At 45.8% G+C, this 27,164-nt stretch overlaps 1 protein-coding gene across 3 annotated transcripts in view; it reads right to left on the bottom strand.

Moving 5' to 3' along the window:
- Positions 1-20,390, bottom strand: part of LOC111955571 (cAMP-dependent protein kinase inhibitor alpha-like) — a 35,344-nt gene extending 14,954 nt beyond the window's left edge. The window contains exons 1-2 of one of the 3 annotated variants that reach the window (XM_070436497.1): positions 20,182-20,390; positions 13,382-13,583 (exon numbers count right to left, since the gene is read on the bottom strand). The gene's annotated coding sequence lies outside the window, so the exon portion shown is untranslated. Of the gene's footprint in view, positions 1-13,381; positions 13,990-20,181 lie in introns of those variants that run through there. The other 2 variants (XM_023975780.1, XM_070436498.1) reach the window with 2 other exon arrangements.
- Positions 20,391-27,164: the final 6,774 nt, after the last annotated feature.

Raw genomic sequence — 27,164 nt, 5'->3', positions numbered from 1 at the left:
CTTAGTGGGACTATCATTTGTTTGTCAACAGGACAATGACCCTACACACCTCCAGGCTGTGTAAGGGCTATTTGACCAAGAAGGAGAGTGATGGAGTGCTGCATCAGATGACATGGCCTCCACAATCCCCTGACCTCAACCAAATTGAGATGGTTTGGGATGAGTTGGACCGCAGAGTGAAGGAAAAGCAGCCAACAAGTGCTCAGCATATGTGGGAACTCCTTCAAGACTGTTGGAAAAGCATTCCAGGTGAAGCTGGTTGAGAGAATGCCAAGAGTGCAAAGCTGTGGACAAAGGGTGGGTACTTTGAAGAATTTGTTTAACACTTTTTTGGTTACTACATGATTCCATATGTATTATTTATTAGTTTTGATGTCTTCACTATTATTCTACAATGTAGAAAATAGTACATATAAAGTAAAACCCTTGAATGAATAGGTGTGCCCAAACTTTTGACTGGTACTGTATCTCTCTCTATTATGCATAGGAATACTTTGGAACTGTTGTAGGTCAGGGTGTGACTAGGGGGGTGTTCTAGTTTTCCTATTTCTATGTTGGTGTACTTGGTATGGTTCCCAGCTGATTATCGTCGTCTCTAATTGGGGATCATACTTAAGTTCTCCATTGTTCCCACCTGGGTTGTGGGATATTGTTTTTTGAGTGAGTGCATGTAGCACTACGTTTGTTCACGGTCTGTGTTTGTATCTGGTTTTGTTTAAAGGTTTCACTAAAATAAAGATGTGGAACTCCAATCACGCTGCGCCTTGGTCCGTCTCTCCTCAGGAACAGATTTCAGATCACTTGGCGCTGATTTTCTGGTGTTTTTACAGTCTTATGTCCAACAATTAAAAAAAGTTTACTCGGGAGGCCAAATTCGGCCCGTGGGCCACCAGTTGAGGAACCCTGCCCTAGACCATCTCAGAGTCTCAGTGTCCCTAGATGACTGGGTGTGTGTCATCATCCCTATACAGGTGCAGAGTGTGTCATCTAAATAAGAGAGTGGAGCCCAGGATAGATGAATGAGGTCACAAACACAGTAGTAGCTATCCTACATTACTGGGATCTGCCTTCGTTGTCAAAACGGCCTGACAAGGGACTATGGGAAGGGACGGTGTGTATACTGTGCTAGCTGCTAGGGGAAATGATGTGTACAAAACCAACACAGCCATCTGAAGTTACTGTTTAATAAATTATGCTAGGGATTACTGCTTTCTCTATTTATAGTTTCCTCCTCATGCTCTTGATTATTGTTCCAGTGCCTCTTTTTCTTCCCTTTCTCCTCTCCTCCTCTCTGTGACTTATTATAAAGCTTAATGTGTTCTACTGGCTGCCATGGTAACTGCAGCGTTGCAATCAGCCTCTCCATATGATGGGAAGGTGGAAACACTAAGAGAAACAAAGAGGGAGAGAATGAGAGAGAGCGAGGGAAGGAAGGAGAGCGGGGGGAGAATGAAATATTGTCTGTTTGTTTACACTGACTGGTTGTCCATTGTTTCAGGGGATTCGTGCATGTCAGATTATTTTGACTGTCTGTTGGGTGAAGCCCAATCAATATTGCATCTTTCAAAAAAACAGTTTTCTCCAGTGCATTCACAGAAAGAGAGTTAGACAGATCCAGCGAGACAGCTCGATCACCCCCCCCAGGCTCACAAGTCCCAGTATACCTCTCTCTCTGTCTCCACTGATCCCCAGAACCTTTACACAGCAGCTCGCTCCTCTCATGTTTCATAAGCTAAGCGCTCAGACAAAGACACATCAGAGAAGACTTTCATTTGGTGGATCTCTCACCCGGGAGATCTTAAAAGCTGAACGTGACTGTTCTTCCAGCTACCTGGTTGTGAGCCACCTCTAGCTACAAGTTAACAAGTCAAATCAAAGTTTATTTGTCACGTGCGCCAAATACAACAGGTTTAGACCTTACAGTGAAATGCTTACTTACAGGCTCTAACCAATAGTGCAAAAAAGGTATGAGGTGAACAATAGGTAAGTAAAGAAATAAAACAACCGTAAAAAGACAGGCTATATACAGTAGCAAGGCTATAAAAGTAGCGAGGCTACATACAGACACCGGTTAGTCAGGCTGATTGAGGTAGTATGTAGATATGGTTAAAGTGACTATGCATATATGATGAACAGAGAGTAGCAATAGCGTAAAAGAGGGGTTGGCGAGTGGTGGGTGGCGGGACACAATGCAGATAGCCCGGTTAGCCAATGTGCGGGAGCACTGGTTGGTCGGCCCAATTGAGGTAGTATGTACATGAATGTATAGTTAAAGTGACTATGCATATACGATAAACATAGAATAGCATCAGCGTAAAAGAGGAGTTAGGGGGGGCACACAATGCAAATAGTCCGGGTAGCCATTTAATTACCTGTTCAGGAGTCTTATGGCTTGGGGTAAAAACTGTTGAGAAGCCTTTTTGTCCTAGACTTGGCACTCCGGTACCGCTTGCCATGCGGTAGTAGAGAGAACAGTCTATGACTGGGGTGGCTGGGGTCTTTGACAATTTTTAGGTCCTTCCTCTGACACTGCCTGGTGTAGAGGTCCTGGATGGCAGGCAGTTTAGCCCCAGTAATGCACTGGGCCGTACGCACTACCCTCTGTAGTGCCTTGCGGTCAGAGGCCGAGCAATTGCCGTACCAGGCAGTGATGTATCCAGTCAGGATGCTCTTGATGTTTCAGCTGTAGAACCTTTTGAGGGTCTGAGGACCCATGCCAAATCTTTCCTGAGGGGGAATAGGCGTTGTCATGCCCTCTTCACGACTGTCTTGGTGTGTTTGGACCATTCTAGTTTGTTGTTGATGTGGACACCAAGAAACTTGAAGCTCTCAACCTGCTCCACTTACAGCCCCGTCGATGAGAATGGGGGCATGCTCGGTCCTCCTTTTCCTGTAGTCCACAATCATCTCCTTAGTCTTGTTTACGTTGAGGGATCAGTTGTTATTTTGGCACCACATGGTCAGGTCTCTGACCTCCTCCCTATAGGCTGTTTCGTCGTTGGTGGTGATTAGGCCTAACACTGTTGTGTCGTCTGCAAACTTAATAATGGTGTTGGAGTCGTGCCTGGCAATGCAGTCGTGGGTGAACAGGCAGTACAGGAGGGAACAGAGCACGCACCCCTGGGGAGCTCCAGTGTTTAGGATCAGCGTGGCAGATGTGTTGCTACCTACCCTCACCACCTGGGGGCGGCCCGTCAGGAAGTCCAGGATCCAGTTGCAGAGGGAGGTGTTTAGTCCCAGGATCCTTAGCTTCGTGATGAGCTTTGAGGGTACTATGGTGTTGAACACTGAGCTGTAGTCAATGAATATCATTCTCACATAAGTGTTCCTTTTGTCCAGGTGTGAAAGGACAGTGTGGAGTGCAATAGAGATTGCATCATCTGTGGATCTGTTGGGGCAGTATGCAAATTGGAGTGGGTCTAGGGTTTCTGGGATAATGGTGTTGATGTGAGCCATGACAACCTTTCAAAGCACTTCATGGCTATGGACGTGAGTGCTATGGGTCTGTAGTCATTTAGGCAGGTTGCCTTTGTGTTATTGGGCACAGGGACTACGGTGGTCTGCTTGAAACATGTTGGTATTACAGAATCAATCAGGGACATGTTGAAAATGTCAGTGAAGACACCTGCCAGTTGGTCAGCGCATGCCCGGAGCACACGTCCTGGTAATCCGTCTGGCCCCGCAGCCTTGTGTATGTTGACCTGTTTAAAGGTCTTACTCACGTCGGCTACGGAGAGCGTGATCACACAGTCGTCCGGAACAGCTGATGCTCTCATGCATGCCTCGGTGTTGCTTGCCTCGAAGCGAGCATAGAAGTGATTTAGCTCGTCTGGTAGGCTCGTGTCACTGGGCAGCTCGCGGCTGTGCTTCCCTTTGTAGTCTGTAATAGTTTGCAAGCCCTGCCACATGAGACGAGCATCGGAGCCGGTGTAGTATGATTCAATCTTAGCCCTGTATCGACGCTTTGCCTGTTTGATGGTTCTTCGCAGGGCATAGCAGGATTTCTTGTAAGCTTCCGGGTTAGAGTCCCGCACTTTGAAAGCAGCAGCTCTACTCTTTAGCTCAGTGCGAATGTTGCCTGTAATCCATGGCTTCTGGTTGAGGTATGTACGTACAGTCACTGTGGGGACGATGTCCTCGATGCACTTATTGATAAAGCCAGTGACTGATGTGGTGTACTCCTCAATGCCATCGGAAGAATCCCGGAACACGTTCCAGTCTGTGATAGCAAAACAGTCCTGTAGTTTAGCATCTGCTTCATCTGACCACTTTTTTATAGACATCGTCACTGGTGTTTCCTGCTTTAATTTTTGCTTGTAAGCAGGAATCAGGAGTATAGAGTAGTGGTCGGATTTACCAAATGGAGGGTGAGCGAGAGCTTTGTACGCGTCTCTGTGTGTGGAGTACAAGTGATCTAGAATTTTTTCCCCTCTGGTTGCACATTTAACATGTTGATAGAAATTTGGTAGAACTAATTTAAGTTTCCCTGCATTAAAATCTCCGGCCACTACGAGCGCCGCCTCTGGGTGAGTGGTTTCCTGTTTGCTTATTTCCTTATACAGCTGACTGAGTGCGGTCTTAGCGCCAGCATCTGTCTGTGGTGGTAAATAAACAGCCACAAAAAGTATAGCTGAAAACTCTAGGCAAGTAGTGTGGCCTGCAATTTATCACAATATGCTCTACTTCAGGCGAGCAGAACCTAGAGACTTCCTTAGATTTCGTGCACCAGCTGTTGTTTACAAATATACACAGAACGCACCCCCTCGTCTTACCGGAGTGTGCTGTTCTATCTTGCCGGTGCAGCGTATATCCCGCTAGCTGAATATCCATGTCATCATTCAGCCACGATTCCGTGAAACATAGGATATTACAGTTTTTGATGTCCCTTTGGTAGGATATTAGTGATCGCACCTTGTCTAGTTTATTGTCCAATGATGCACGTTGGCGAGCAGTATTGACGGTAATGGCAGCTTTCCCACTCGCCTTCTCCGGGTCCTCACGAGGCATCCGGCTCTTTGTCCTCTGTACGTGCGTCGCTTCCTCTTGCAAATAACAGGGATGTCGGCCCTATCGGGTGTTTGGAGAATGTCCTGTGCGTCCTCCTTGTTGTAGAAAAAATCTTTGTCTAACCCGAGGTGAGTGATCGCTGTCCTGATATCCAGAAGCTGTTTTTTTGCCGTAAGATATGGTTGCAGAAACATTATGTACAAAATAAGTTACAAATAACCCAATTGGTTGGGCGCCTGTAAAACTGCTGCCATTTCTTCCGGCACCATTTTAGTGTGCCCTCAGAAAGGCGCTAAACTAAAGTGTCCACAATAAGAACAAGTAGTTTGGAGCGACAGAATCAATCTGCTACTCCTGTTCTTTATCCCACAATATCCAGGAGGAAAGACTGGTCATGAAACGTCATAATGACATAATTGTCAGGTTGTAACCTAATTTTTCTGGTTGAAGAGAAGTCAGACACCAGATAACAACCAGGTAAAGATGTAGTTTTGCATTGGACAGACCAGAGGTCTGTTATCTGGCAATCATCCCATGAACAACAGATGTTCTTGTAAACTCTGGTGATCAGCTTCAAAGAGGCACTTCTCATCTGAAATCATAACTTCTGACAGCTCTAAGAAGAAAGACTTTAACAATGATTAACTCTGGGGTCCAAAGTGTGTTCTAACCCATAAAAATAAACTGTCAAAAACATGAGTGAAGCAGAAAGAGAGAGGGTGTGTGTGCGTGGGAGCAGAGTGCCCTCTGTGTTTCATTGAGCGACTTCCTCGACGATGTGGCAAAGGTTGACATGGCTCACAGCCTCTTGTAAGAGTGGGTACAAGACAAGGCTGTCCCCTCCTCCACATTCCCCCATCTAAACAGACATGTTAACAGCGCTGCGCTGCGCTGTGCTGTGGGTCACATCTCTTCTCTCTGCTTAGCCTGCACGTGCTTCTCTCTCTCCTACTGGACAGGGCCATGCGCGCACGCACGCACGCACGCACGCACGCACGCACGCACGCACCACGCAGCGCACGCACGCACGCACGCACGCACGCACGCACGCACCCACGCAACGCACGGCACGCACGCACGCACGCACGCACGCACGCACGCACGCACCACGCACGACCACCACGCACGCACGCACGCACGCACGCACGCACGCACGCACGCACGCACGCACGCACGCAACGCACGCCAGCGCACGCACGCACGCACGCACGCACGCACGACCACCCACGCACTCACGCACGCACGCACGCGCACGCACGCACGCACGCACGCACGCACGCACGCACGCACGCACGCACGCACGCCGCACGCACGCACGACGCACGCACGCACGCACGCACGCACGCACGCACGCACAGCACGCACGCACGCACGCACGCACGCACGGCACGCACGCACCACGCACGCACGCACGCACGCACGCACGCCGCACGCACAGCACGCACGCACACGCACACACACACACACACACACACACACACACACAGAGAAGAAGAAATGGCCAGCGAGAGTGCTGGCAAGCATGATGGGCAGCAGGCACAAGTGTCAGCATATAAGTGCGCAGAACAGGCACCCACCACCTCTCTCCTCATTCTGATGGTATAACTACACCTGATCAGCACACTCGCAACTCTGCCCCGGCTGATGGTACTAAACTTACACTTAGACACACACAGCTCTTCCTCATCCTAATGGTAATACTACACTGTAGACACACACACCTCTTCTGTATCCTGATGGTATAACTACACTGTTAGACAATACACCTCTCATCTCTGCTGGTATAACTACACTGTAGACACACACACTCTTCCCTCATCCTGATGGTATAATACACTGTAGACACAAACACCTCTTCCCTATCGATGGTATTAACACACTGAACACACACACACCTCTTCCTCATCCTGATGGTATAACTACACTGTAGACACACACACCTCTTCCCTCATCATGATGGTAAACTACACTGTAACACAACACCTATTTGTATCCTGATGGTATTACACTACACTGTAGACACACACCTCTTCCTCACCTGATGTATAACTACCCACTTAGTCACTTATCACACATACCTCTTCCTTTGTCATCCATGATGTTATAACTACAACTGTAGACAACAACACCTTTCCCTCATCCTGATGTACTACACTACTACTGTAGACACACCACCTCTTCCCTCATCATGATGTATGGAACAACTTGTAACAACACACTCTTCTGTATCATTCCTGATGTATAATTACTACACTGTAGAAATACATACCCTCTTCCTCATCCTGATGGCTAAATAATACACTGTTAGACACACACACACCTCTTCTCTCATCCGATTGTATAACTATGCTAGACACACAACCCTTCCTCATCTGATGGTAGAACCACTGTACACACCGACACCTCTTCCCTCATCATGATGGTATATACCTAGACTGTGAGAAACACACACTCGTCCTCATCCTATTGTAGACTACACTGTCAGACACACACACCTCTTCTTCATCCTGATGTTTAACTACACGCTACACGTACACACACACACACACACACACACACCTCTTCCCTCATCCTGATGGTATAACTACACTGTAGACACACACACACACACACACACACACACACAACAATATCGCCGCACTCACCCTCTTACAGGACTATTACAAACATCACAGACAATTATATTGTTGTCCTGTTTTTGTCAGAGATTCAAGAGGGATCTTCAGTTCACTCAACGCGAGCCCTTATGAATAAAAGCCTAATTCATAGGAGCAATTGAAATCCAACTGAACCCATCATTGTGCCAGGGAGACCCTCTTTACAGACCCTCCATTAACCAATCTATGAAACGATCTCTTTAGAATAGATTATTGCTGCCTAGTAAACATAAACAATATATCTGTCTGACAAACTGTTCAGGAGAGTTACAGTACAGGTTACCACTGATCTAATAAGATCAGCTGTCGAGTCTCCATCCTTATAATGATCCTGGGAGATGGAGTACAAGGATTGTTCCAAATGGCACCCTACTCCCTAAATAGTGCGCTACTTTTATCAGAGCCCTATGGGCCCTGGTCAAAAGTAAAGGACTACATTGGGAATAGGGTGTTCATTTGACATGCATGGGTCTGAACATTCAGAATGTTAAAAGGATGAGTCTTATTGATCTGTGGATCATAGTACTTAGTGAATTTAAAAAAACTTTTGTCTTTCGAGGGAAGGACTCTCCTCTCATCCCGATGGTGTAACTACACTGTAGACACATACAGGAGACGGCTGCAGCAGGGGGATTGACATTGAGCAATCTCAGAGTGACAGGTGAGTCTGGAAGCCCTTCATTTGGAATTCCACGTAGGGAGTAATGAGTGTGTGTGCTTGTGTTTGTGCAGCCTGCTGTAAGTGGCGGCCTAGCGAGTTACAGCTGTGTGTGCAGCTGCTGTCTGTGCCCATCATCAGAGGCCTCACACACGCACACACACACACACACACGCACACACACGCTGGGGAGTGAAGGTCAGGGCAGCCTGCCACAGAGAGGAAAGCAGCCAACTCATCTTCTCCTCCGTGCTGTGGAGAGGCAGAGGACTCATGTTTTCTATAATCACTGTGTCCTCTACAGTGTACCCATCAAATAGAGGATAAATATTGGTCTGATGTGCTTGTGTGTGTGTGTGTGTGTGTGTGTGTGTGTGTGTGTGTGTGTGTGTGTGTGTGTGTGTGTGTGTGGTGTCGTGGTTGCGTTGGTTTGTTATACTCTCAGTGAAATCACAGGTTCCCTCGGGAGAATCTTTGATGACCATTTACCAGCGGGGAATGAAAACACTCCATTCTGAAACTCCATCCCTGCACATAGGTCACTGTAAAGGTCAACACCTTCAGCTTCAGCAATCACTGACTGGGTTGCCATTCTTAGGTCACTGGCCTGGTCAAATAAAAACAGAGGGTAATGAAATACTAGAATGTTTTTATCTGCTCACAGACACGAATATGCAACACACACACACACACACACACACACCACACACACACACACACACACACCACCACACACACACACCACACACACAACACACACACACACACACACAACACACACACCTGACAGTGGTATAGCAACCCAAGCTGACAAGCCGAGGGTCTCACATCAGTGTGAATTGAAATCACTGTACGGTGTTAACTACATAGTGACATCTGAACAACAGCATGTCATCTTGTTACAAGGACACTCCAAAACCTGTCTACCCCTCCATCCCTTCACATAGGCCTACATACAGTATCATCTTCCACTACAGCAACTATTGGTCTTCATAACCACCTCATATCAGACAACAGGAGGGTATAGGCATTAGGGATCATGTTGATGGAATGAGAGCTACAGCTCTCTCCCTCTCCTTTTCTCACACACACACACACACACACACACACACACACACACACACCACACACACCACACACCACACACACACACACACACACACACACACACACACACACACACACACACACACACACACACACAAAGTATCTTCCCGGCTGGCACTGCTGAGGCGAGGTAAGCAAACAGCTGAGGTAGAAAATAGGGAATCACACAGCGTGGGCATCTGCCTCCCTACATCAGCCTCCATCACATTACACAGGAGCTCACTGAGTTGTGTGTGTGTGTGTGTGTGTGTGTGTGGCCTCCATCACATTACACAGGAGCTCACTTAGTGGTGGAAACATCAGCTTGTTTTTTATAAAACCAGTCGACCACCACCGCAATGAAATCAGTTAGACGATCGAAAACCTTCGCTACCACTACCATTCTATCTACAGTGCAGTCGGAAAGTATTCACACCCCTTGACTTTTCCACATTTTGTTATGTTACAGCTTTATTAAAAAATGTATTCAACTTTTACCCTTAATCAATCTACACACAATACCCCATAATGACAAAGCAAAAACAGGTTTTTACACATTTTTCCATCTCTCTCTACAGGACCACCCACCTAGGGCCTAGGCAGAGTGAGAGGGGGAGGCGGTAACCCATTGCCAGTCTCTTTTATAAGGGACACTCTCTGTTAAAGGCTCAGTGCAGTCAACATTTTGTATCATATTCTACAACAGCTGATGAAACTAACACTGTAAAAGTGTCAAAACATTTGATCAGTGTTATTTCCTGATAGTTGCTGGTTGAAAAGAGAATCTACAGAGGACCGTCTAATCAGGAGTTTTGCATGGGCGTGAGTTTTGGCTTTCCATGGTGACATCAATATATGGTAAATTGGTTAATAGACCAATTTCAGATGTCCCCTCCCCACTCAGACCACTCACAGACAGTCCTAGCAAAACTATTATTGCTTGAGAAATAGTTTTTTTGCCAAAAAGCTATTTTTGCTAATTTTATGGAAATCTATTAGAGTAAGGTACTTAAATGTTACCCAGAAATGTTTAATATTGATAGAAAAACGGCAGCATTGGGCCTTTAAATGGAAGAAGACCTCCAGACGTGTTAAGAGGGCCAGATAGGCAGAGGGCTGGTGATACAGAGGAGGAGGAAGAAACGGGAGAGAGAAAGAAAGTGAGAAAGAGAGGAAGGAGGAGTTTAAGTGGTTGACAATAATAGCCTCTGTTCCGTTCTCTGAGATCCACAGAAGAGAAAAGATATATCTCAAGCTTTATCTTGCAACTGAAATGTCACCTGAGCCTGGATTGTCCTGAGAGGAGTGAGTGAGCGGTACTGTAACTGGTCAGAGGTCACTGATGAAGTAAGACAGTCAATCAGCCACTTCACTGATAAAGAACCAGCCAGAGTCATTTCACAAAGTGTGTCGCCTACTGTCCACATCTTTCATTCTATGTATATTATTCCAGTTGACCAGCTGGCCGTAATCGAACTGTTTACCAGGTGAGACATAGTGGTTGTTGAAAGGGCTACGCCTAAAAAAAAAAGGAATTTCAATGTTAGTCACTTCACTTCCTGTACTACAGGAGAGAGGTCATGTCACTATGGGGGAGATGGGGCTCTCTGTCATTGTCTGACAAACCCACTCACTAGACTGACAGCAGACTACGCAGACACAGTGACGTTGGTCTCCTGATTCATTGTCCCTCTAGTTCCAAGATCTCTTTTGTGATGGATAGAGGAACAGATGATGAAAGCACTCCAGATACAACCACATATGTAAACAGACTTAGAGAAGCACGCACACACACAGCCACACAGCAGAGGAACAGTAAATTGCTGTCTGGTCTCATTCCAAGCCAACAGCTTTACACAGAGCATGCTTATTTCCACCCTTCATAAGTGGAATTTTTATATTTTGTCACATGTTCATTTTCCCCTGCTGTCTGATGTTTGTCTGTCCCCAGCCTTGGGTATGTAGACCCCCTTTACTTTTGTGTTTCTGTTGCAATTCCGTGTTACAATTTAGCCAACTGGTGTCAGATTATGTCTATGTTGTCTGCTTCATTCCAAGCCATTGGCTTCAGACAGAGCAGGCTTGTATACAGATTACGTTTTTGATCCAGTTTTCTTTGTCAGACTTCAAGACATCAATTTGTTCAAGACATCAATTTGTCTGGCAGTTGTCTATCCCCAGCTTTGGGGGGGATTGAACTTTATAAAACCCCTATTTGTATTCCTTTGCATTTCTGTGTTACAGACATTGTCTAGGCCTTCTGTTAGAGCTATATGGGGAACTGAACTTGCTGAGCTGCTCAATTAAGCCATCATGGTGCCCCAGGCTAACTTTTCCTATCTTGACATTTGTGTCTCCCAGGTTGACGCGATAAACAAACAAGAGAGATCTGAGGCAGGCTAAACTCTAATAATTATGGGGCCCCACCGCAAAAATCCCTGCTCATAGCCCCCATGGAGATAGATGTCACAGAATGTTTTACATTCTGCCTTCTCGCTCTGAAATCCCGACAGAGAACCATGGAGAAGCGGACGCAAACCCGTTTGGAGTGCCTGAGGGAGCAAGTATTTAAGAAAACTACCAACTGGGTCTAAATATGTATAATTCTGTTGGAGGATATCAACAATTATAGAGCATTAGAATAGTCAGTTAGGCACAGTATGGTAGAACCCTGAGGCCAGTCCTGAGGTTGTTGGGACAATTGCACATCAGCCTGGTCTCATAAACTAGACGTAACATAGTAAACAAAGATCTGGTACATTAAAATTATACTGAACAAAAATATAAACGTAACATGCAACAATTTCAATGATTTTACTGAGTTACAGTTCATATAAAGGAAATCAGTCATTTGACATAAATTCATTAGTCCCTAATCTATGGATTTCACATGATGGGCAGAGGCACAGCCATGGTTGGGCCTGGAAGGGCATAGGCCCACCCAATTAGGAGCCAGGCCCGCCGACTGGGGAGCCAGGCCCAGCCAATCAGAATTCGTTTTTCCCCACAAAAGGGCTTTAATAAAGACAGAAATACTCCTCAGTTTCATTAGCTGGCTGGTCTCAAACGATCCCGCAGGTGAAGTAGCCAGATGTGTATGTCCTGGGCTGGTGTGGTTACACCTTTCAGGTGGATGGATTATCTTGGAAAATGAGAAATGCTCACTAAAAGGGATGTCAACAAATTTGTGCACAAACTTTGAGAGAAATAAGGTTTGTATGCCAATGGAAATTTATCGGATCTTTTATTTCAGCATTATGAAACATGGAACTAACACTTTACATGTTGCGTTTAAATTTTTGTTCAGTATAGTATGACATGTTACGTTTGGTATGGTTACATAACACAGAGGGTTACTTAAGGCAAAAACTAAAGGGGGGTGGGTGGGTGGGTGGATGGGCATATAACGCGAATGTCTAGCAACACAAAGGTTCCGTGTTCGAATCTCATCACAGACAACTTTAGCATTTTATTAACTTTTCAACTGCTTAGCTTGTTAGCTGACCCTTCCCCTAACCTTAATCGTTTTAGCTAACCCTTCCTCTAACCTTACCCTTTAACCGAACACTTAACCCCTAACTTCTACCCTAGCTAATGTTAGCAAGCTAGCTGACATTAGCATTAGCCACCTAGTCAAAGTTAGCCACAACAAATTGGAATTTGTAGCATATTGTACGTTTTTCAAATTCAGTGTACATTTTGCCATTTGGTAACATATCATACAAAATGTAATCATAACATATCATACACAATGGATGATGGACATCCACAAAGGAATGCATATGAAACAAAATGTAACATATCATACTAAATGGCGCCGAAGGAGATGGCTGCTGCTTTACGATCCTGGAACCAATTGTGCTATTGTGTATGTTTTTTCGCATTATTTGTATCTTATTTTGTACATAATGTTTCTGCCACCGTGTCTTATGACCAAAAAGAGCTTCTAGATATCAGGACAGCGATTACTCACCACGTACTGGAGGAATACTTTTTCTTCAACGAGACGGACGGGAAGGATTTACTTCAGACGCCCGACAAGGTCCTCATCCCCGCCATTTGCAGGAGAAAGAGAAGGAGTTTGCAGGAGAAAGAGAAGGAGATATCAAGGAAGAAGGTCCAGGTGCCTTGTAAGGATCCGTTGCCGAGAGGGTAATCTACCTTTACCATCGGTCCTATTAGCCAACGAACAATCAATCAATAACAAAATAGACAAACTACGATCACGTATATCCTACCAACGGGAAATAAAAAACTGTAATATCTTACTGTGCCTTGCAAAAGTAGTCATCCCCCTTGGCATTTTTCCTATTTCATTGCATTACAACCTGTAATTTAAATTGATTTTTATTTGGATTTCATGTAATGGACATACACAAAATAGTCCAAATTGGTAAAGTAAAATGAAAAAAATAACTTGTTTCAAAAAATTCTCTAAAATAAAAACAGAAAAGTGGTGCATGCATATGTATTGCTATGAAGCCCCTAAATAAGATCTGGTGCAACCTTCAGAAGTCACATAATTAGTTAAATAAAGTCCACCTGTGTGCAATCTAAGTGTCACATGATCTGTCACATGATCTCAGTATATATACAGTACACCTGTTCTGAAAGGCCCCAGAGTCTGCAACACCACTAAGCAAGGGGCACCACCAAGCAAGTGGCACCATGAAGACCAAGGAGCTCTCCATACACGTCAAGAACAAAGTTGTGGAGAAGTACAGGTCAGGGATTGGTTATAAAAAAATATCAGAAACTTTGAAAATCCCACGGAGCACCATTAAATCCATTATTAAAAAATGGAAAGAATATGGCACCACAACAAACCTGCCAAGAGAGGGCCGCCCACCAAAACTCACGGACCAGGCAAGGAGGGCATTAATCAGAGAGGCAACAAGGACAACATAACCCTGAAGGAGCTGCAAAGCTCCACAGCGGAGATTGGAGTAACTGTCCATATGACCATTTTAAGCCATACACTCCACAGAGCTGGGCTTTACGGAACAGTGGCCAGAAAAAAAGCCATTGCTTAAAGAAAAAAATAAGCAAATACATTTGGTGTTTGCCAAAAGGCATGTGGGAGACTCCCCAAACATATGGAAGAAGGTACTCTGGTCAGATGAGACTAAAATGTTGCTATATGGCCATCAAGGAAAACACTATGTCTGGCGCAAACCCAACACCTCTCATCACCCCGAGAACACCATCATGCTGTGGGGATGTTTTTCATCTGCAGGGACTTGGAAACTGGTCAGAATTGAAGGAATGATGGATGGCGCTAAATACAGGGAAATTCTTGAGGGAAACCTGTTTCAGTCTTCCAGAAATTTGAGACTGGGATGGAGTTTCACCATCCAGCAGGACAATGACCCTAAGCATATTGCTAAAGCAACACTCGAGTGGTTTAAGGGGAAACATTAAAATGTCTTGGAATGGCCTAGTCAAAGCCCAGACCTCAATCCAATTGAGAATCTGTATGACTTAAAGATTGCTGTACACCAGCGGAACCCAACCAACTTGAAGGAGCTGGAGCAGTTTTGCCTTGAAGAATGGGCAAAAACCCAGTGTCTAGATGTGCCAAGCTTATAGAGACATACCCCAAGAGACTTGCAGCTGTAGTTCTGTTTTTTTGTCTTATTTCTTGTTTGTTTCACAATAAAAAATATTTTGCATCTTCAAAGTGGTAGGAATGTGGTGTAAATCAAATGATACAAACCCCCCAAAAATCTATTTTAATTCCAGGTTGTAAGGCAACAAAATAGGAAAAATGCCAAGGGGGTGAATACTTTCGCAAGCCACTGTATGTTTCACCGAGTCGTGGCTGAATGACGACATGAATAACATACAGCTGGTTGTTTTTAAGCTTTCCTCCTGATTCCTGCTTACAAGCAAAAACTAAAGCAGGAAGCACCAGTGACTCAGGACTGTTTTGCTAGCACAGACTGGAATATGTTCTGGGATTCTTCCGATGGCATTGAAGAGTACACCACATCAGTCACTGGCTTCATCAATAATTGCATTGATGACGTCGTCCCCACAGTGACTGTACGTACATACCTCAACCAGGAGCCATGGATTACAGTCAACATCCTCACTGAGCTAAAGGCTAGAGCTGCCGCTTTCAAGGAGTGGGATTCTAGCCCGGAAGCTTGTAAGAAATCCCGCTATGTCCTCCGACGAACCATCAAACAAGCAAAGCTTCAATACAGGATTAAGATTGAATTGTACTACACTGGCTCTGACGCGCGTCGGATGTGGCAGGGCTTGCAAACTATTACAGACTACAAAGGGAAGCACAGCCGCAAGCTGCCCAGTGACATGAGCCTACCAGACAAGCTAAATTACTTCTATGCTCACCTCGAGGCAAATAACACTGAAGTATGAATGAGAGCATCAGCTGTTCTGGACGACTGTGTGATTACGCTCTACCTAGCCAATGTGAGTAAGACCTTTAAACAGGTCAACATTCACAAGGTCGCTGGGCCAGACGGATTATTAGGACGTGTACTTCAAGCATGCGCTGACCAACTGGCAAGTGTCTTCACTGACATTTTCAACCTGTCCCTGACTGAGTCTGTAATACCAACATGTTTCAAGCAGACCACCATAGTCCCTGTGCCCAAGAACACTAAGGAACCTGCCTAAATGACTACTGACCCGTAGCACTCACGTCTTTAGCCATGAAGTGCTTTGAAAGGCATGGCTCACATCAACACCATTATACCAGAAATCCTAGACTCAATTTGCATACCACCCCAACAGATCCACAGACGATGCAATCTCTATTGCACACAACACTGCCCTTTCCCACCTGGAGAAAAGGAACACTTATGTGAGAATGATATTCATTGACTACAGCTCAGTGTTCAACACCATAGTGCCCTCAAAGCTCATCACTAAGCTAAGGACCCTGGGACTAAACACCTCCCTCTGCAACTGGATCCTGGACTTCCTGACGGGCCGCCCCCAGGGGGTGAGGGTGGGTAACAACACATCCGCCACGCTCATCCTCAACACGGGGCCCCTCAGGGGTGCGTGCTCAGTCCCCTCCCTGTTCACTCATGGCTGCATGGCCAGGCATGACTCCAACACCATCATCAAGTTTGCCGATGACACAACAGTGTTAGGCCTGATCACCAACAACGATGAGACAGCCTACAGGGAGGAGGTCAGAGACCTGTCCGTGTGGTGCCAGGACAACAACCTCTCCCTCAACGTGATCAAGAAAAAGGAGATGATTGTACCGGTACCCCCTGTGTCACGTTCTGACCTTAGTTCCTTTTTTATGTCTTTATTTTAGGTTGGTCAGGGCGTGAGTTGGGGTGGGCATTCTATGTTTTTCTATGTTTTGTTCTGTACGTTATATTTCTATGTGTTTGGCCTAGTATGGTTCTCAATCAGAGGCAGGTGTCGATCGTTGTCTCTGATTGAGAATCCTACTTAGGTAGCCTGTTTTCCCACTATGGGTTGTGGGTAGTTGTTTTCCGTTTCAGTGTTTGCACCATTCGGGACTGTGTCGGTTTTCATTTGATTCTCTTGTTCTTTTTGTATTTTGTATTCATTCTCATTAAAAGTTATTATGGATACATTTACATTTACATTTAAGTCATTTAGCAGACGCTCTTATCCAGAGCGACTTACAAATTGGATACGTACCACGCTGCACATTGGTCCGATGTTTCCTACTCCTCCTCAGACGAAGAGGACGAAAGCCGTTACAGAACTACCCACCAACAAAGGACCAAGCAGCGTGGGAACACGGACTCCTGGACATGGGAGGAAATTCTGGATGGCAAAGGACCCTGGGCACAGCCGGGGGAGTATCGCCGTCCGAAAGAGGAGCTGGAGGCAGCTAGAGCGGAGCGGCGCCACTACGAGGAATTGGCGCGAGGTAACGGGCACGAGAGGCAGCCCCAGATTTTTTTGGGGGGGGGGACACGGGTAGATTGGCGGACTCAGGTAGGAGACCTGAGCCAACTTCCCGTGCTTACCGTGGTGAGAGAGTGACTGGGCAGGCACCGTGTTATGCAGAGAAGCGCAAGGTGTCCCCAGTGCGCACGCATAGCCCGGTGCGCTACATAGCAGCTCCTCGAATCGGCCGGGCTAGAGTGGCATCGAGCCAGGAGGGATGATGCCGGCTCAGCGCATCTAGTCTCCAGTGCGTCTCCTCGGCCCGGGGTATACTGCACCAGCCCTATGCACGGTGTCTCCAGTTCGTCAGCACAGCCCAGTGCGGCCTGTTCCAACTCCCCGCACTTGCCAGGCTGCAGGGGGATCCAGCCAGGACGAGTGGTGCTAGCTCTGCACTCGAGACCGCCAGTGCGCCTCCACGGTCCAGTGCATCCGGTGCCTCGGCCAAGGACAAGGCCTCCTGCATTCTCCCCAATCTGGTGAGTTCTGTGCCTGTGCTAAGCACTAACCCTCCTGCATGTCTCCCCAGCCTGGTGAGTCCTGTGCCTTCTCCCAGAGCGAAGCCTCCAGTGATGATCAATGGCAAGAAGCCTCCATCGATGATCCATGGCACGAAGCCTCCAGTGATGATCCATGGCACGAAGCCTCCAGTGAGGATCCATGGCACGAAGCGCTCCAGTGAGGAGTTATGGCACGAGGCTCCAACGAGGGACGTTAGTCCGGAACCTCCAGCAACGCCTTCTAGTCCGGAGGCCTCCAGCGTCTCCATCTAGTCCGGAAGCCTCCAGCGACGCCCTTCTAGTCCGGAGCCTCCAGCGACGCCTTCTAGTCCGGAGCTCCAGCGTCGCCCTCTAGTCCGGAGCCTCCAGCGTCGCCCTCTAGTCCGGAGCCTCCAGCGTCGCCTTCATAGCCGGAGCCTCCAGCGACACCCTCTAGTCCGGAGCTCCAGAGCCGCCCGTCTGTCCTGAGCTGCCGAAGGCCGCCCGCTCTGTCCTGAGCTGCCAGATTCGCCGTCCCGACGCAGAGCCCCGTCTGTCCTGAGCTGCCAGAGCCGCCCGTCTGTCCTGAGCTGCCAGAGCCGCCCGTCTGTCCTGAGCTGCCAGAGCCGCCCGTCTGTCCTGAGCCCCGCCCTGAACTGCCAGAGCCGCCCGTCAGTCAGGAGCTGCCAGAGCCGCCCGTCAGCCAGGAGCTGCCAGAGCCGCCGTTCAGTCAGGAGCTGCCCAGAGCCGTCGTCCAGTCAGGAGCTGCCAGAGCCGTCCGTCAGTCAGGAGCTGCCAGAGCCGTCCGTCAGTCAGGAGCTGCCAGAAGCCGCCGTCAGTCAGGAGCTGCCAGAGTCGCGCCCTCCTGTCCGGAGCTGCCAGAGTCGCCCTCCTGTCCGGAGCTGCCAGAGTCGCCCATCAGTCCGGAGGCGCCAGAGCCACAGCCCCTCAGTCCAGAGGTGCTCCTCAGTCCAGAGGCGCCCCTCAGTCCAGTGGTGCCCTCTACTAGGGTCTCCAATCCGGGGTCGGTGGCGAGGGTCGTCGCTCCTAAGGTGCCACATAAGTGGGCCGAGACTATGGTGGAGTGGGGTCCACGTCCCGCTCCAGAGCCGCCACCGCGGTAAATGCCCACCCAGACCCTCCCCTATAGGTTCAGGTTTTGCGGCCGGAGTCCGCACCTTTAGGGGGGGGTACTGTCACGTTCTGACCTTAGTTCCTTTTTTATGTCTTTATTTTAGCTTGGTCAGGGCGTGAGTTGGGGTGGGCATTCTATGTTTTTCTATGTTTTGTTCTGTACGTTATATTTCTATGTGTTTGGCCTAGTATGGTTCTCAATCAGAGGCAGGTGTCGATCGTTGTCTCTGATTGAGAATCCTACTTAGGTAGCCTGTTTTCCCACTATGGGTTGTGGGTAGTTGTTTTCCGTTTTAGTGTTTGCACCATTCGGGAGCGTGTCGGTTTTCATTTGATTCGCTTGTTCTTTTTGTATTTTGTATTCATTCTCATTAAAAGTTATTATGGATACGTACCACGCTGCACATTGGTCCGATGTTTCCTACTCTTCCTCAGACGAAGAGGACGAAAGCCTTTACACCCTGAATATAGCCTCGCTATTGTTATTTTACTGCTGCTGTTTAATTATTTGTTAATTTTATTTTTCAATTTTTTACTTATCTATTTTTTTCTTAACTTTTTAAAGCATTGTTAGTTAAGGGCTTGTAAGTAAGCATTTCACTGTTGTATTTGGCGCATGTGACAAATAACATTTGATTTGATTTGACATGTTTTAAAAATCGGACTTACATACGTAAAATTACAAAATGCTCTGAGACCAGGTTGTATACATTGGAAAAACGCTGAAAGCGTTGCTTCATCAGCCCTAAAGAAGGCTCTCCATGTGCTCATCTAAAAGTGATAGACTTGTAGGCCACAGTCTCAAACAATAAATAATCATTAAATATATATATTTTTTAAACGATAGGCCTAACCTACCTGCACATTCTCAGTCATTCCATTCTAAATGATTGTATTGCCATAGAAATCCAACGGTAGAAACCACAGCTGGCTCGGCCTATAGGTGTCCAATGGACTTATTATTGCGCATATTTTTGACAATTGCTGTTTAGAAACGAATCAATTTTGCCGATATCTGACCTAGGCTAATTCAGAGCTACAATGTATAGGTAAAAAGCATATAACTTGCTGTTGACACATTATTCCATAGCCTATATTGGATTTAGATTTTTTTAAACGTATGACAGTGTGCCATTGTAGCCTACAACTATTCCTCCCACATCCCATACAGGTGGTTATGATGTGCAACAATATAACAACAATGTAGCCTATCATTCTCCATCTCCAGTAGGCTACTAGAAGCACTCACCCTCACCAACTGGATCAGTGCGCGTGCCAAGGAAAAGCAACGAGTCTAAAGTTATGACAACCCAGACACCATCCTCCTCTCCGCGGGGCAAAAATGAAATTATGCCGCAGTGTGGTGTTTCCTTTTCTTACAACAGAATAACCAGATCAATTAACACCGACATCGGTCCGCGGCATCTTATTTGGAGCGGGTTTCACGTTCTTCTTGTGGCTCAATGTACGCTTGCAGCGCAATTGAAAAGACCGTACCAATTTTTCTGAAAGCAGGGGCGCACAATGCGTACAGGTTTTCTAAACGTTAACAAAGGTGATATCCTAATTATTTTGTGTATTAGATAAAACATATTCCGTTGAAAATAATATGTCTTATTTTGATTATACAAAGTTATGGCCAATAATAAATATGATCATCCCCCCAAAATGGTACTGGCGCAATTTTGTCCAATAGCGGAACTGAGAGAATGTCGTTTGTGTTTCGGGAACTATCCGGGGTCCTTATCGGATGGTGCTTGACCATGATAACCAACAGGTCTGATTATGGCGTACTAAACGATCTGTTTACGCAGGTCTTCAAGTTTTGTTGATAAGGGGGGTAATGAATGGGCTAATAATCATGTAATTAATAAAGGATGAATTAGGCCTAATGAGCACCTTCTTTAGAGGGCATAGTGTGAGATGTTATTATGTCAGTATAACATTGTTAACGTACATGTTATTCAGTATGTCACTCAGACTGTGCATTCTACTTACTTCAATAAATGATTTATATTATCAAGCATGCAAACACTAATTAGGCTAGTATGAATTTGCTAGGTTGATTAGCCAACAAAAATGCCCAAGCAATCCCACCCATGTCATATATGTTTTACATGACAGTTGACTTTATTATCTGTCTGATAACCTTGCAACCCAGAACCAATGAAAGCAATCTGTCACCAGAGACTAGATCTGCATCCCACATTGCACCTCATTCATTAGTGTACTACTTTTGACCTGAGGCCGTTGGGCCCTGATCAAAAGTAGTGGACTATATAGGGAATCAAATCAAATCAGATTGTAGTCACATGTGCTGAATACAACAGGTGTAGACCTTACAGTGAAATGCTTACTTACAAGCCCCTAACCAACAGTGCAGTTTAAAAAATATAAATAAGAATAAGAAATAAAAGTAGTTAAAGAGCAGCAGTAAAATAACAATTGCGAGACTATATACAGGGGGTACTGGTACAGAGTCAATGTGCGGGGGCACCGGTTAGTCAAGGTAATTGAGGTAATATGTACATGTACAGTTGAAGTCGGAAGTTTACATACACCTTAGCCAAATACATTTAAACTCAGTTTTTCACAATTGCTGACATTTAATCCTAGTAACAATTCCCACCACTTTATTTTAAGAATGTAATAATAGTAGAGAGAATAATTTATTTCAGCTTTTATTTCTTTCATCACATTCTCAGTGGGTCAGAAGTTTACATACTGTCACGATCGTGTGGTTGAGAGACGGACCAAAACGCAGCATTTGGAAAATAAGCCATCTTCCTTTTATTAACACCACGAAGATGAACACGACACAAAACACTATACAAACTAACAAAACAACAAAACGATCGTGAAGCTAAATAACGTTGTGCACACATACACACAGGCTACAAACGTTCTACATAGACAATTTCCCACAAATACCTAAAGCCTATGGCTCCCTTAAATATGGCTCCCAATCAGAGACAACTATGACCAGCTGTCTCTGATTGAGAACCAAATCAGGCAGCCATAGACTTTTCTAAACACCTACACTCAACCATAGACTATACTAGACACATACACTAAACCATAGACTATTCTAGACACATCCACTCAACACAAACCCATACACTCTAACAAATCCCCCTAGACACTCCAAACCACCCAAGACAATACAAAAACACAAACCTAACCCCATGTCACACCCTGACCTAACTAAAATAATAAAGAAAACAAAGAATACTAAGGCCAGGGCGTGACACATACACTCAATTAGTATTTGGTAGCATTGCTTTAAATTGTTTAACTTGGGTCAAATGTTTCGGATAGCCTTCCACAAGCTTCCCACAAATAAGTTGGGTGAATTTTGGCCCTATCTCCCTGACAGAGCTGGTGTAAATGAGTCAGGTTGTAGGCCTCCTTACTCACACATGCTTTTTCAGTTCTGCCCACACATTTTCTATAGGATTGGGGTCAGGGCTTTGTGATGGCAACTCCATACCTTGACTTTGTTGTCCTTAAGCCATTTTGCCACAACTTTGGAAGCATGCTTGGGTTCATTGACCATTTGGAAGACCCTTTGCGACCAAGCTTTAACTTCCTGACTGATGTCTTGCGATGTTGCTTCAATATATCCACATCATTTTCCATCTTCATGATGCCATCTATTTTGTGAAGTGCACCAGTCCCTCCTGCAAGCAAAGCAACCCACAACAGGATCCTGCACCCCCGTGCTTCACGGTTGGGATGGTGTTCTTCTGCTTGCAAGCCTCCCATTTTGCCTCCAAACAAAAATGATGGACATTATGGCCAAACAGTTCTATTTTTGTTTCATCAGACCAGAGGACATTTCTCCAAAAGTACGATCTTTGTCCCATGTGCAGTTGCAAACCGTAGTCTGGCTTTTTTTATGGTGGTTTTGGAGCAGTGGTTTCTTCCTTGCTGAGCGGCCTTTCAGGTTATGTTGATATAGGACTCGTTTTACTGTGGATATAGATACTTTTGTACCCGTTTCCTCCTGCATCTTCACAATGTCCTTTGCTGTTGTTCTGGGATTGATTTGCACTTTCGTACCAAAGTACGTTCATCTCTAGGAGACAGAACGCGTCTTCATCCTGAGCGGTATGCCAGATGTGTGGTCTCAATGGTGTTTATACTTGCGTACTATTGTTTGTAAACGATGGCATTTGGAATTTGTTCCCAGGGATGAACCAGACTTGTGGAGGTCTACAATTTTTTTCTGTGTTCCTGGCTAATTTTTCTTTTGATTTTCCCATGATGTCAAGCAAAGAGGCACTGAGTTTAAAGGTATGCCTTGAAATACATCCACATGACACCTCCAATTGACTCAAATTATGTCAATTAGACTATCAGAAGCTTCAAAGCCTAACATCATTTTGTGGAATTTTCCAAGCCGTTTAAAGGCACAGTCAACTTAGTGTATGCAAACTTCTGACCCTGGAATTGTGATACAGTGAATTATAAGTGAAATAATCTGTCTGTACAATTGTTGAAAAATTACTTGTGTCATGCACAAAGTAGTTGTCATAAACGACTTGCCAAAACTATAGTTTGTTAACAAGAACTTTGTGGAGTGGTTGAAAAATGAATTTTGAATTGACTCAAGTGTATGTAAACTTCCGACTTCAACTGTAGGTAGAGTTATTAAAGTGACTATGCATAGATGACAACAGAGAGTAGCAGCAGTGTAAAAGAGGAGGGGGGGGGGGAGGCAATGCAAATAGTCTGGGTAGCCATTTGATTAGATGTTCAGGAGTCTTATGGCTTGGGGGTAGAAGCTGTCTGGAAGCCTCTTGGACCTAGATTTGGCGCTCCGGTACTGCTTGCCATGCGGTAGCAGAGAGAGCAGTCTATGACTGGGGTGGCTGGAGTCTTTGACAATTTTTAGGGCCTTCCTCTAACACTGCCTGGTATAGAGATCCTGGATGGCAGGAAGCTTGGCCCCAGTGATGTACTGGGCCGTCCGCACTACCCTCTGTAGTACCTTGCGGTCGGAGGCCGGGCAGTTGCCATACCAGGCAGTGATGCAACCAGTCAGGATGCTCTCAATGGTGCAGCTGTCTCCTGAGGGGGAATATGTTTTGTCGTGCCCTCTTCACAACTGTCTTGGTGTGTTTGGACCATGTTAGTTTGTTGGTGATGCGGACACCAAGGAACTTGAAACTCTGAAACCTGCTCCACTACAGCCCCGTCGATGAGAATGGGGGCGTGCTCGGTCCTCCTTTTCCTGTATTCCAATCATCTCCTTTGTCTTGATCACGTTGATGGAGAGGTTGTTGTCCTGGCACCACATGGCCAGGTCTTTGACCTCTCCTCCCTATAGGCTGTCTCGCGTTGTCAGTGATCAGGCCTACCACTGTTGTGTCGTCTGCAAACTTAATGATGGTGTTGGAATCGTGCCTGGCCATGCAGTCATGAGTGAACAGGGAGTACAGGACGGGACTGAGCACGCACCCCTGAGGTTCCCCGTGTTGAGGATCAGCGTTGCGGATGTGTTGTTACCTACGCTTACCATCTTGGGGCGGCCCATTAGGAAGTCCAGGATCCAGTTGCAGAGGTAGGTGTTTAGTCCCAGGTTCCTCAGCTAAATGATGAGCTTTGAGGGCACCATGGTGTTGTAGTCAATGAATAGCATTCTCACATAGGTGTTCCTTTTGTCCAGGTGGGAAAGGGCAGTGTTGTGTGCAATACAGATTGCATCATCCGTGGATCTGTTAGGGCGGTATGCAAATTGGAGTGGGTCTAGGGTTTCTGGGATAATTGTGTTGATGTGAGCCATGACCAGCCTTTCAAAGCACTTCATGGCTAAAGACATGAGTGCTACGATTTGGTAGTCATTTAGGCAGGTTACCTTAGTGTTCTTTGGCACAGGGACTGTGGTGGTCTGCTTAAAACATGTTGGTATTACAGACTTGGACAGGGAGAGGTTGAAAATGTCAGTGAAACACTTGCCAGTTGGTCAGCGCATGCTCGGAGGACACGTCCTGGTACTCCGTCTGGCCCTGCGGCCTTGTGAACGTTGACCTGTTTAAAGGTCTTACTCACATCGGCTGCGGAGAGCATGATCACACAGTTGTCACAGCTGGTGCTCTCATGCATGTTTCAGTGTTATTTGCCTCGAAGCGAGCATAGAAGTAGTTTAGCTTGTCTGCTAGGCTCGTGTCACTGGGCAGCTCTCGGCTGTGCTTCCCTTTGTAGTCTGCAATGGTTTGCAAGCCCTGCCACATCCGACAAGCGTCAAAGCCAGTGTAGTACAATTCGATCTTAGTCCTGTATTGACACTTTACCTTGTTGATGGTTCGTCGGAGGGCATAGCAGGATTTCTTATAAGCTTCCGGGTTAGAGTCCCGCTCCTTGAAAGTGGCAGCTCTTGCCTTTAGCTCAGTGCGGATGTTGCCTGTAATCCATGGCTTCTGGATGGGGTATGTACGTACAGTCACTGTGGGGATGGCTTCATCGATGCACTTATTGATGAAGCCAATGACTGATGTGGTGTACTTCTCAATGCCATCGGAAGAATCCCGGAACATATTCCAGTCTGTGCTAGCAAAACAGTCCTGTAGCTTAGCATCTGATTCATCTGACCAATTTTTATTGACAGTGTCACTGGTGCTTCCTGCTTTAATTTGAGCTTGTAAGCAGGAATCAGGAGGATAGAATTATGGTCAGATTTGCCAAATGGAGGGCGAAGGAGAGCTTTGTACCCATCTCTGTGTGCCATTTTAAATGCACACTACTGAGTTAGCGTAAGAAGGAATGATGCACAACAGTGCAGTGATATTAGCATCATTTTAGCGTGATATCAAACTGAGATAAGAAAAACAGATTCAGACGTTTCTTCAGAAGTCTAATGCGCTTTTGCATCTTGCAGAAAAAAAGTTGTGTTATCTATTGATTCCTGGATGAAGCAGGTCTGTCACCTTTGCCTGCAAAGCTCTGGTGCAACGTTCAATGAACTCCTCTCTCTCTCCCCCCTCTCTCTCTCACTCTCCCGTCGCTCTCTCGCTTACTCTCGCTCTCTCTGACGAGGATGCTATTGTGCCAGATGGAGGTACAAGACCCTAACTGTTTAGCACTTGGAGTCTGACCTTCAATCTACAGATAACAGTTCTTCTCATACATCTTTTCACTCCTTAGTCAACTGTCTGTATCTTTGTGAAAAGGGAAGGTTAAAGGCCCAGTGCAGTAAAAAATGAGATATAGTAGAAAAATATAGTAAAAACAGGTCAGTGTGAGGTTGGAATGATACTGTGAAATTGTGAAAATAATGATAATGGCCTTTTAGTGTAAGAGCTGTTTGAAAAGACCTGCCTGAAATGTCAGCCTGTTTTGGTGGGATGGAGTTTTGGCCTGCATAAATTAGTTAATAAGAAAGAGAGTTCCTGACTTCTTTGCCAATAACATCTAGGTTTATTTAAAAATGTACCATTTTAATTTAAAACAATCACAGTAAGGTACTTAATTGTTAACCAGAAGTTATTTGATATTGAGGTAAAAACTGATACATTGGACCTTCAAAATCTCTCTCTGTGTCCCCAACTTTCTCTCCCCTCTCTCTCTCTCTCTCTCGCTCTCTCTCTCTCTTCCTCACAGCATGAAAATTGACTGCAGATATGCAGATTTTAAAGACAAGCAAGCAACATGGATTTTTCAGTTGAGTAAGGAATCTGGAACTAAAAGGTTGTTAATGTCCTGTGGTTGTTTATCAGTTCCAAAGTCTTGGAGACGTGCCCTTCATAATCAACCATCTTCGATTAAGTCTCTGCAGTGTTTGGCTATAACAAATCTGTCAAACATGGAGACAATGTTCAAGGTGTTGATACTGTTTGGGGCTTACTTTAGGCGGTGTAAGTCATATCATGACAAGAAAAAAACTTTTGTTTAATTTCTAGCTGTGGTGAAAATGTCCCTGTCTATTAATTTGCCTGCCCAATTTGTCACATCTGCTCCTGCTACGCCCTCTGGTGGTCGCCCGGTGTCTCCTTGACCTACAGTTCTTTCCCTGTACTCTCCCTCTCCCTCTCTGTTTAATTGTGTGGTTGGAGACAGGTGTGCTGGAGTCAGAGCAGATCCCTACCAGCTGCAACTCATCCATAAATCAAGACCTCTACACATACCCATTCCTGCCACTTCCACTCTGACAGATTGTAATCTCTGCTCAGTCAGTTTTTATTCCAGCCTTTTATCTTTTCTCAAGATCCTGTTGCTCTGCTGTGCTTGTTT

The sequence above is a fragment of the Salvelinus sp. IW2-2015 genome, linkage group LG31, assembly GCF_002910315.2.
Source record: "Salvelinus sp. IW2-2015 linkage group LG31, ASM291031v2, whole genome shotgun sequence".
In the NCBI taxonomy this organism is placed as follows: Eukaryota; Metazoa; Chordata; class Actinopteri; order Salmoniformes; family Salmonidae; genus Salvelinus; species Salvelinus sp. IW2-2015.
Note: the sequence above shows the minus strand (reverse complement) of the source record. Positions and strands in the feature narration are given on the sequence as shown.